This window comes from Cydia fagiglandana, chromosome 11 (genome assembly GCF_963556715.1).
Source record: "Cydia fagiglandana chromosome 11, ilCydFagi1.1, whole genome shotgun sequence".
NCBI classification, from domain to species: Eukaryota; Metazoa; Arthropoda; class Insecta; order Lepidoptera; family Tortricidae; genus Cydia; species Cydia fagiglandana.
The window spans coordinates 17,109,052-17,121,992 of NC_085942.1; the positions used below are offsets into that span (position 1 = coordinate 17,109,052).

General features: G+C 36.4%; 1 protein-coding gene across 4 annotated transcripts in view; it reads right to left on the reverse strand.

Annotated features, from left to right (window-relative positions):
• Positions 1–12,941, reverse strand: part of LOC134669074 (facilitated trehalose transporter Tret1-like) — a 57,706-nt gene that overhangs the window by 22,524 nt on the left and 22,241 nt on the right. The window contains exon 1 of one of the 4 annotated variants that reach the window (XM_063526598.1): positions 604–816. The exons of the other annotated variants lie outside the window; for them this stretch is intronic. The gene's annotated coding sequence lies outside the window, so the exon portion shown is untranslated. Of the gene's footprint in view, positions 1–603; positions 817–12,941 lie in introns of those variants that run through there. 4 annotated transcript variants of the gene reach the window in all.

Sequence of the window (12,941 nt, forward strand, 5' to 3'; positions counted from 1 at the left end):
GGCCGATTTTTGAATTTCGACCGCTCGATTTCGTGTAGGTATTCCTTTCAATAATATCTCCACTACTAGATATTAAAATTCTACTAATAGAATCAAAAACCAGTGGTCAATACCACTCTATTCCAAATTTCTATCGCTCGTATTTCAAAAATTAGCACATTTCGCCGTTTTCCACCGATTTTATTCAGTTAATTGCACTATTTCCTGCCAGACATGTATCTAACGTAGGTATGTAGTTTGAAATACCTAAGAATTATTTTATCTTAACCGTTACAAAATGTAATCTCTTTGTTTCTTAAACGTTTATCTTGGATTCTTTACTAATGCGATATTAAGATTAAAATGGATTACGTTTTTAATCTTTTCATTTCCGTCACATATATCCATGATTAAATTCAAGATTTTGGTTATACATAGGTTAAACAAGCAAATTTAAAAATAAACCTTCCGACAAATTATAGCAGCCCCCCCCCGAGGTCTAAAAACCATCCCTTACTTAAAACAAATCCTAACCTAAATCGGTTATTTCTAAATGCATATGTATGAAAAAATACAAAATAAAAAAGAAAAGACTATCTAAGAAACATGTGTAAAATTACTCACCAACTCAATCACAGTAAAAAACGCCGGTACAAATTAAAATATATCTGGCCAAAAACAAAACCGCAGTTTACAATTAAAACAAAAACGAATAAACTCGAACTATTTAAAAAGTAAACTTTCGATTTTTATTTTTTTTCTCAGGCAAAGGCTGCCAGTCGGCGGCCTATTTTCCTGAAGATCGCGACAACACTGACCGCGGTACGGGGTACGCCTCAATTGAGCGATACAGTGCATGTCATATATGGAGTATTTATCTCTGACATCGTATTTAATGGGGCCTACCTAATACCTATTTACTCGAGGGATATTTTATCACTACTGGTTGATTGATCAGTTACTTATCCTCTTATAATTCACTTCCTAGACTTAGCACTTTTTCTGAAGTACAGGGTATAGACAATAGGCAGTCATAGCTCCAATATAGGATTATATCTCTATGTGAACCAAGAAAAAAGTATGTAGCTATCAATATAGATTTTTTGTATACTGAAGAAATACTCATACTCATTTATATTTACATACATATTGTCTAAATGTGAAATCAAACATCGTACCAATTAGAAAAATATTTGCAGATACGATGTTATACTTGAGTGCACACACGTACAGCTGACGTCAAAGTTATGTTTACATTTTTGCACCTTATTCCATTGTTATAGGGTGAATATTGTTTACATATTTTTTGCATCCGTACATGAATGCTTGTTAACAGTTCTTAGCTCACAATGAGCTGTCGAGTGGATATTGATAAACAAGGTGTTCACAGTGGAAACAGAGGGCCCACCGCGAAAAACGAAAATCAAAATTACCTACGTTATCTTAACTGCCTCTATTGCTCTTGTATATTCGAGCGATCTATAGAAAGGCAGGTGAAGAAATTTCGACTTTCGGGTTTCGCGGTAGACTTTCTTGTCTTTCAATTTCAATAGTTAGGTACCTACGTTATTTCACTGATATTTTTCTCATATTTAAATTTTGTAGGTAGTTGAAAACGGAGTATGTTGGTATCGGGTGTTCCTTTTTAAATCGATTTCTTGAAACGATCGCGATAAACTAAGTTATAATGTAAAAATATGCTTACAATTTATTCCGCAGCGATTTATAGTACTAGTTCAGAGTCAAGGACGATATGTTGAATGTTATGCAGTATCGATCATAGTGAGAAAGGTCAAGGAAATGTAAAAATATCAGTGAAATGATTATAAAATTTAAATAAAAATTATTTACCGTAAAATGGGGTGAGTTGGGTGAAATTTGACTTTCAAACCTCGATAATATTTTATTTTTACATGTGAAAACTGAATGGTGTATATAATAAGTGGTTCGGACGTTTGTATTTTAGTTTGTATTTTATTTTGGGTAGTTCCCTTTCATAACTTTGACGATAAAGAGGAAAACCCACCTCACCCCGTAGTGCCTCGTATTTGGGGTGAGAGGGTTTTTCATACAAAGGTGATTTTGGAAGATTGTTGTTGGATCGATTTTTTTATTATACGTTTTAAAACTCTCGGGTCTTTCGAGCCCGGTCATTTATAAGGCGTGCGTGGGGATATGGATCCAACACGTAGAGGCCATTTGGAGAGATTTGGTGTCATGTAGAACGCCTGCTGGAACCCATTCACGGGTACATCAATAAATACCCGTGAACCGGTTTCAGCAGGCATTGGAAGCTATTTTAAAGAATATGGTCAGAATACTGGTCTATGGTTTAAGTTTGGGTGGAAAAAAGACTGGGCTATTGCAAAGAAGTCCGGACACCTGCCATAACATTGCTTACACAAGTTATCGAGACAGGCGGTGACTCGCCACTCGTTAGATGGGCACCTGATGCGCCATCATAAAGACGGCCAGGCGCAACACCGGCGTGAGCGGCTCAGGGGTGTCGAGAGGTGGTGCTGCGCTTTCTCCGAAGTTACTCGCGGCGTTATGCCCTTTAACACTTCCACCCCCCTGGAGCATATAGCTCTATTATTTTAGTAGCAGTAGTAGCAGTAGTAGCAGTAGCCTTAATAAAATCCCTTCTCAACCCCCTCTCAAACCTTCTCTCCCCATTCATAACCCAACTCTCCCCGCGAAATCTACTCACCCCGTTTTACGGTACCCATTTCAACTTGGCTAAAATGTCAAACTACCCACAATAACACTGACTCACAGACTGAAAACTTTAGGCTTTTTTAGGCTAGTAATAATTCAGAATGCCTTTTAGGTACTACCACACCTGATATAAAAACACTATGAAAGTAATCTAAAATACTTGTATAATTTGATGTATGGGTGGGTTGGTATTCAATATAATGTAGCAGAAAAGTTTCGTAGGTATGAATACACACACACAGGTTTCTAAGGTTCTGACCTAACTTGACGGATAATAGCAAATACTATTTTTTTTGATACAATGACAAAACTACGTCGGAACCGTTTTAAAGCCATAAGTCACAACCTGAAATTAGGCTCCACTATCTATCTTTGTTTATTGGGAACCGAAGAGACTCCTTTAAGTTTTTCTGTGGATTTTTCCTTAGGAGAAAAACTAGCTGTATGACCCATACAGCTACCTACGGAAGTAATGTAAAGGTCCTTGATATTCTAAGGCTTGGTCTCAGAATCCTGATACCCGCCCTGTTATGCTCGCGGGCACAAATATGCAAATAGCGCTTAAACACATAAGGGTGGGCCTGCGCATACAGAAAGGTGGTTTAAACGACGTCAGACGCTGGTGCCATTATTACTGTCAAGCAAGCACAACACATGACACTACTTACTGTACTTTTGTATACCAGGAGCATTCGCTTCGAGTAAAGCCAAATTTACCTGGTAAAGGTCCCGGGAGTCCGCTGGATGCGGGTGGCGCAAGACCGGCCATTGTGGCACTCTTTGGGGGAGGCCTATATCCAGCAGTGGACATCCTCTAGCTGATATGATGATGATGAGAGCCTAATTTTGTAGGCCAAAAAATCTTGCATTTCTAACTCAAAAGCAGAGGCCTATAAAAGTCCAATACCATCCTGTCACGTTGGCCGACTGGTGGGATTTTTTTTTTCTAGCCTATTTGGTGTCCCACTGCAGGGCAAAGGCCTCCCCTCGTTTTTTCCACTCGACCCTGTCATCGGCATTTTCCCACCATTTGGGGTAGAATATGTCGTCCCGCCATCTCCTTTTCGGTCTGCCTAAACTCCGCCCTGCACCGTCTACTGTATTCCGTGGGTCCCACTCAGGACTGGTGGGATTATTATCAGATTATCACTGTGGCTGAAGCACTGGGTGCATCTACATGTCCCATTGTGTAAAAAATTGTTTTAATGTTATGTTTGTACTAACCCTAGATTTAAGTACCTATTACATAGTATGTTACTAACATATTATGGACTTTTGTTCGAAATAAATTATTTTGATTGATTGATTGAAAAATGTCTTCCATATCGCGGTAATTAAAGACAATATCCAGTTTAAAGAATAAATGTCTTAAACCATACTTTCCCGTCCTCATATATTTAAATAATAATGTTGTTATGATACGTGTACGTAACGCAACTCCAATGGTTTCCAAATTGTATCACAATAGCCATATGTCGCGCGACGCGTGCGCGAACTGCCATTTGTCAGAAATGGTGTGTCTAATGCGAAGAAAATAAAAGAGTGACAAATATAGTAGCGTGAAAATTTTTAGCTTCAGAATAATCAGAATACTGTCATCATTTTAACTGGAATTTTATTTTAAGATTTTTTGCGCGGTGTCGATAGATGCTGTTTTGTTTTTCAAGAAAATGGATATAATGAAAATGCATCGTTAGATTTTATTTTTAGATTCTATAACAAACCTTAAAATTTCTTAATTATAAAAGGTGCTTTCTTTTTACTTGTTATGTTATTTTTTTCGTTTTTAACTATATATTTAACAAAATTATTAATATATAATTTTCCTAAGTATTGTAAGGCAGTTAATCAACGCTGTTAACATGTGTCTTTGGCGCGTGTCGAAGCGAGTCTGCGTGTTCGCCGGTAACGCACGTCGCGAGTACCGAAAACGCGCTTTATCGTTCTACGCGAAGATAAACTATGCTCACGCTAGACATGGCCTTATCAACAATGCCAGTAATTTTCCAAAAACATTGAAATTAATCGATATTATTTACTTAACCAATGGAAAAATATATATTTTTGGTATGTACACCACGCGTCCCAAAATTCAACGATAAGCTGGCACCCAGAAGATGGACCTGCTCATGACTACTCTAGGAAAAAAAAAGAAAAAAAAATATCTCAATTTATTATGGAATTACAAAAAAAAATTAATAACGACACCCCTAGTGGTATTTTTAACGACCATGTCTACAATTTTTTAACTTTCTTTTTTCAATTTTTTTTATTTTATTCCTCGAGTAGTTATGAGCAGGTCCATCTTCTGGTACCAGCTTATTGTTGAATTTTGTGACACGTATATGTTTATTTGTTGCCAAATCAGTTTTTGCTAACAAACTACCGGTATTTGTACGAGTAATATGGTGCATATTCGCAACTAACCAACATTCTCATGAACCCGCCTTGTTTGAAACTAACTACATTCTCAAGTCGTCACGCCATCACATCACCATAAAAATGTTTTGAATGCAATAAGTATGGCGTTTCAAGAAATGCAACCTTGCAAAGTACCTATTTCTAAAGCAATCAATTTACTTATACCCGAACATCATAATTAATTACATACGTATTTATTTACTGCACGGATTGAAGAGTCATAACAGGAAAATTATTAAAGCTTACAGGGAAATAATTTGTCAAGTTAATGACTAATGAATACACTTCATACCTACTTGGCAAATAAAAGGGCATGATCACAAAAAACACACTTAGATCAAGATTAAATTTCAAGAGACGTTAAATAAGATTTTCCTTGCCCACATTTTGGAAAAATAATACAAACATGCGTTATTTTCCGTTCTGCTAATGGCCTGACAATAATATTTGAAATAATATTTATACTTGTACGAAGTAAAAAATAGAAATAAATAAAATGGAACTAAAAAACATCCATACTAAATTGTTGGCATGTTTAAGCATTTTACGTCAAAAATGTGACAGTTACGTAGGACGTGGCGCTCACAATAATTTTGTTCAATCTTGTCGGACTATATATTATTTGATTTAGTTTTCGGACTATAATTGGGTGGTTTTACGCTATTACGGTACCCACCTATTTGATTGTTTCTAGTTTTGTATCCCTGTAGCATCGCCCACACTGGTACTTGAACATTGGTGGATCCTTTGTAATAAGATCCACCGATGTCCAGTTAGGACTGTTGCTGTTTGTATGAGGACATAGAATAACCGCTTACGTATGTGTGTACCTTTGTACTTACAAACAAAGTCGTTGGTGCGTCTGTCACTGTCATTACTTTTAATAGTTAGAAATAGTACGAGTATATACTTATAATGCAGCAGTTAGTATTCCCCAGGCGTGTCGAAGTAATCTTTATTACTTGTTTGTCGAACTACGCAATTGCTTTACTAGCTAAATACAGTGAAGATAAAATGTTATCTGTTCTACTTAATATTTTACTAATCTTGTAAATGTAGAGGAATTTAACCCTTATGTCTATATAGCTACGTCTTGAAATGAATCTTGCTAATTTTATGTCTTTAACGGGAATAGTAGCAATGGGGATGGCAACTGTGAAATATTTGCATAGATGGCGCCAGCATAGGTTTTCCCTGTCTCTAGTGAGATTTGAATTAAAAATAAACAAGAATTTGACACAGTTCTAGCACACTTCGACCGGTCAACCCCATTAGTTCAGAGTATAAAAGCTGCCTTGCGGCAAAATGATATGCATTCGGATTTTAAGTATACGATCCTGGACTTGATACATATTTATTTTCAGTGCCCGTACATTTAATTCACGATCATCTTTAAAAAAAACTCTATAGAATGTACCTACACTAGCTTACGTTTCGGGGCATCTACCAATCAGCCACATCGCTGTCAATGTGGCACCACGGTGGACATTCTTGGCCACCATGGCCTCTCATGTGTTCGAAGCGCTGGCAGGATCCCCCGCCATGCCAGCATAAATGATGTCCTCCGTCGGGCTCTTGTTAGTGCCAAAGTACCTGCAGTCCTCGAGCCCAGCGGTCTGGCCAGGGATGACGGCAAGAGGCCCGACGGAATGACACTGGTGCCTTGGAGCATGGGTCGGCCGCTAGTTTGGGACGCTACCTGCGTTGATACCCTGGCACCGTCCCATGTTCCAAGCACCAAGGATTCTGCTGGCGCTGCGGCTTCCTCAGCCGAAAGCCTCAAGCGCCGCAAATATGCCGCTCTGGGAAGCAGCTACATATTTGCGGCGTTTGGTGTCGAAACTTTGGGGGCGTGGGGGCCAAGTGCGCGTCGACTGTACAAAGACTTGTCGGCGCGCTTATTAGAGGCTTCTGGTGACCAGAGGGCTGGCCACTATTTCGCCCAGCGTATTAGCATCGCTATACAGCGGGGAAATACGGCCAGCCTTCTGGGCACCTTGCCCGTTGACGGCGATCTGGGGCAAATTTTTTACCTATAGTTTTTGTAAGTTTTATTATGTTTGTTAATTTATTTCTTTGTTTCTATCAATAAAGAACCTACACTATATTATTATTAATAACATACATGTGTATGCACATTGATATATTATGTCGTAAGCGTACGCAAATGGACCATTTCCGTGGTTGATTTTCCTCTAATAAAAAAAACCGGTAGAATGGTCTACGAGTATGTCTGCCACAATATTTTACCTAGCAGATTCTTCCATTGTTTTATCCTTATTATTAACAAAACAATGATGTAATTAAGAAGTAATATAAATGTTACATGAATGGAGCATTCCATGGGCTGTCCCATACAAACGCATTTTATTTCCTGTGTTGCGACTTTTTTTCGGCATTTAAAGGTAATACGATTAATATACGATTATTTTTCTGTGCATAATTTTGACCATTTGTCATAGAAAAGTAACTCTTATACCTGCTAATCTTCAGAAAATTCTCGTTTGTACAGGACAAACGGTAGACAATTTCATGGAATGCTCCGAATAGGTGATTTTAACACTCATACATAGCTATGTATGACATGATTTAGTTGATTTCAACACTTGAACTATAGCTAAAAACTGAATACCTACATTTAAGAATAAAGTATTAAATTAAACCCTTAATCTTTTTTTGCTGCAGCAAAAGCGTTTCTGCATTCCGTGGCTTGTTGACAATATCTTTAAGGCATTAAGTAGGTAGGTATAACTTAATTACAAAAAAAAAAAAAATGCTGACACAAAAATGTTTAAAATGTTTAAAATGCCTGCATTTTGCGGTTTTCATTAGCAATTTTACTACACCAAATGGTGCTTTTTCTATAGCAATAAATGTACGCATCACATAAAAAATGGGTACGCAAATACTGTAAAGAAAACAAAGATTGTTTTCTACTCGTATATAAGATAGCTTTTGTCATATTGTCTAGGCTCCTTAGGAAAGATCTCATTCGTTGACTCTAGTGACCCTGACTTTGGCACAGTAGTCAATGGCCACGTGGCCACGTGCACGGCACGGTAATGATCCTTGCACAATGAGTGGTGAGGTCACTACATTGTAGTCTATCGGCCTATCGCAGGTGAGGTAGTAGGGCGAGTGAGGCGAGTCACATTAAACCACGCTAGAGCGTCAATAGGATGAAAATCATGACAAGAGTATAACGCAAAAAAAGTAAAGTAAATGGAAAAAGAAAATCCACTGATATAAATAATGGTACTTAATCCAAAGTCACCTTAAACATTCGATTAAAGTGGCCTTTTGGGGAGATGGCAACTTTATGATACAAATTCTCGATGTTTTATGATTTTATGAATTACGTAATATTAATTTGTCTTTATTTATTCATTTAAACTTTATTGCACAAAAGAAAACTTATCGTACGGAAGGCGGACATAATGCCAAAAGCTTTCTTTCTACGAATCAATGCCGAAAATGCAGAATATTTTTTTCAAACTGTTGTCAATTTATATATATATTGGCTTTTATTAATTAGGATTGTTCATTTTTTTTAAACCCCCATTTTTATTTTATTTTCTGAAAATATAGGTTAATTTAAGATACCAATTTGAATGATTTAGTAATTCGTGGCTCGGTTGAATATTTATAATTTATTGAAAATATGAGATACGACTTCTCGTAAATTACATGTCGTCGGCTGATTAGGTTAATGCACAAGCAACAACAAGCATTAAAAAAATAGTTGTCATTGTCAATTGATTTTAATGTCACCTGTCGACAATGTCAGTGTCACGTGTTTCTATAAATAACAATCGTCTGGAATGGAAAACTCGTTTATTTTGAATCATTAATTTCAAAATACCTACGCTATAAATTTGAGAAAGCTGATTCCAGAAATCTGCCTAAGTTATACAGTGAAACCTGGTTAAGTGGGACCTGGATAAGTGAGAAACCTCTATAGCTGGGACTCATGGCGCGGTCCCTACACTTTAGCACTGAATTACCTCTGTTAGTGAGAAAAAACGAACCTCTATAACTGGGATTAGTTGTTGTGATTTTATAGTCACATTTACCTCTATAATTGAGACAGAGACTGTATTTTACCTCTTTTACTGAGACTATATTTATAAGACTACATTTTCCTAATTGTTTTTTTTATAATTTTATACGAATTACCTCTGTATCTGAGATAACGTCAATCTATGACCTCTCTAACTTGGACTTTATTGATCTATTTCCGTATTCTTACTAACTCTTAGTCTATCCACAAATCCGCATTTGCTTAATAGTGTCTTAACGACTTCAGGTTTCATTTAGTTACTTTATATAGTTTTCAAAACTATCGAAACGAAAGCTGAACTCTTTATAAGTAACAAGAATAAACAGATTTTCATTTAATAAATTTCTAAGACACAATGAAGTCAGTATCAAATTCAATTGAAAAAATCTATCCTTTGGAAAATCATTCAAAATAAATTCAAAGAAATATTTAAACAGACTTAAAAAATATTTAGGGACAAGGATTATTTTACCTCAACATTTAAACATAATTACAAAATACCTTATCTTACCACCTCTATAACTGAGATATATCCTCTATTCTCACCTCTATTAATGGGACCCTCTATAAATGAGACAGAAATGTATTTGTACCTGGCTAACTGAGAACCTGGGTAAGTGAAATACCTCTTTAAGTGAGACAAATCTGCTCGTCCCTTGAAGTCTCACTTATCCAGGTTTCACTGTATAATATAACTTAGTTTTATTGGAGTATGTATCCATATAGCATCCAACTCCAACCATAACTTGGCTGAAATCAAGGGAGCAAAAATACAAATGTAAGTTACCTACATCATATATATTTTAACTGATTCGATTTGTAAAAAGATTGGATTCATAAAATGGTTACAAGCGTCCATTGCTAATGGTAGCTTAGCACCCAGTGGGTGCTTTCTACCGGCTTGTCACCATTGTTTGGATATTGTACTACATACTTATACTACTATATTAGGAACATGCCAATTTTGCTAATTATATCCTATTATTTCAGGTCATCGTGATTCCTATTTAGATACAGCTGTGAGATATGTAACTGCACTTGGGCCCAGAACAAAGTTGAGCATTTTGTATTGAAACGAACGTCATATTAATTATTAATCGTCGTAATACTTTACGACCGTAAATAATGCCTGGGAACAGAGTAAATAACAAACTATACACTTCTCTTCTGGATGGTCAACAAGAAGCCATCATTGTCAGATGCTCGTGCAGAACATGATAAACATACATTTAATGTAAAGGTATTTTTTTTTTTTGGAAACATATATAACGTATTTCCCAAATTAATAAAAAAGTAGGTAAACAAAAACATGTTTTATTATTCACAACTCTTTATTAAGTCTTGTCCACCATGATATCAGCAGCTTGAACTGCAACTTGTACCTGGAAATTAGAAATTATATCTTTTTAAAGCAGTTTCAGGCTGATTTTGAGTATGGCTATGTATTCTTGTATATTCCTTCTTTCTAGTAGGCACCATCTCTGTTTAACGGTTTGCCTTTAGATACTCTGGCTACATTACCACAGAAAATAAATAGATACCACGACCCTACCAATAAAGTGAGCTTTTAAATACTTAATTGTAGTAAATTAATATTAATTTTATACTTACATCGACGTGATTCTCACAGCAATACTGTGTGTAACACGTGAAGTAGGTAGGTATTCCAAGTTTAATTCACGGCACCATCTTTCACGTCGTAGGTCTTCGTGGATTCGAACTATTATTTTTGTGAATCATTCCCACACATAGGAACAAGGTTTTTGATATATTATTAAGCAATGAAATCTACTGTTTAGGTATAAATCAAATTGTAACAAACAAGCGCAGCGGTTTAACTGAAAAATTTTGTTATGACAATCGATGACAATGATAACTTTGACAATACGTGAGTGACGGATTATACTATGGTTCGATAACTTTTATTATGCAATGACTTTACATTCAGCCCAGGAGAAGGTCAAACTAAGGTCATAAGGATATTTGTTGAAATATCTTCAATCCTCAATTATTATATCGCAGCAAATGTCGGAAACTGTTTAAAGACCTTATATCTCGAAATGGTTTTCGAAATAGAACATTTGAAAAAAAATGAACAATCCTAATTCTGGATATCACTGTTGCTTTCTCTTCTTTTTAGTTAAAAATAGTTAGTTGAGTATTCAAAATAGTATTTATGTAGGTTTTAGATATAGAGTTTTGTGAAAGGTGGCGGAAAATCTCGGAACCGTTCAAACGCCTAAATTTATTTGCAGTACGTATATTATATGCAGGTACATAATAGTAACATGGAATTGCGTAATAAGTAGTGCAACATATTAGTGTTTAAAGTTATCCACGGAACGGCGTTTTCCGGGTGTTTAACATATCTAAATCTATTTACCACAATTTTGCTGCGCTCTCTGCATCTTAATCAGATGTCGATAGATATTTTGTGCCATGGGAATCCCAGAGAGTGGATTAGTATCTACAATATATGTATTTTGTGCATTTCAAATTCAATACCTACTTAATTGTAATTAGTTTACCGTTTATAATATTTTACGAAAAATACTTTGTAAATACCTCGTGTGCCTTCGCCTGCAATTCAACTATTTATTAAAATGCTTTCCTAGAGCCAATAAATTAAAAAAAAATGCGTATGAAGATTTTCCTCCACTTTTCCTAGATCCCGTCATCAGATCCTGACTAGCCAATCTCACATTCCTCGGTACGGAGTGAAACATGTGGAGCGTTTTTCGACTTAAAATATGTGAGTGACCCGAGGTCATCCTAGTTTACAAGCTTCTGAATTCGGGTGATTGTTCGATTGACTCGTGAAAATTAAAATGAATTGGCCAATTGAATTGAGTGACGCTCGTTCACGTGAGCGGCACGTGTTGCGCTGATGATTGGATAATGATATTTTAAACTAACAATGTAATGATCTGTCTGTCGTGGGAAATTTCATAGTTTGCTGCATTAGAGAAGGACCCCTAGGGCACCGCAAAGCCTCTGTTGGGGCTCCGTGATAATCCTTGTAACAATTTAATCTATAGATATGTCTGGTCACAGTCACGAACGATTTTTTTTATTTGGGGTTCCGTCAAATATTTCGCTTTCCAAAAGGGTTCCGTCACCAATAAAGTTTGAAAGCCGCTGTCCTTATGAGTATTGCTAAGTTTTAAGGCCTGTGCACACCGGCTGCGTGTGCGTGACGTGCACGTGCGTGTGCGGCGTTGTAGTTTGTAGTATACAGATCCTTATGAGAGATGGCACACCGCTTGCGTGACGTGTGCGTGTGCGGCTCTAACATTTTAGCGCACGCACACGCGCACGTCACGCACACGCAGGCCGGTGTGGCTCGGCATTTATTTTAGCGTTCGGAGCTAAGACCTGGGATTCCGATCCGTTATTTTCAAAACCGGACTTTCGCAACTTCAGTTCTTCCCGGGTGGACATAACCCGAAATCATGTGAAAAAAATGCTCAACAAAATTCAATTTTGAAGTTCGCTGAGAAATAATTAGTTGAGTAACAATTACTAATTATGTATAGGAAATGAGTAAAATTGCTCATGCAAAGTAATTAAATATTAATTACATCATGCACAAAGTTATGTAAATCTAAAAAGAAAAGTTTAGAATTTTCACTGAAGATTTCTTGTCGTGGAAAGAAATGTATATGCAGTTCTGCCCTTTGTTTGCTGTCCGATTTTTGGTTTTTATTTTATTTTATGTAAATAGGTATAAATGTAAACTAGTATCCTAATGTAAACTTTAAAA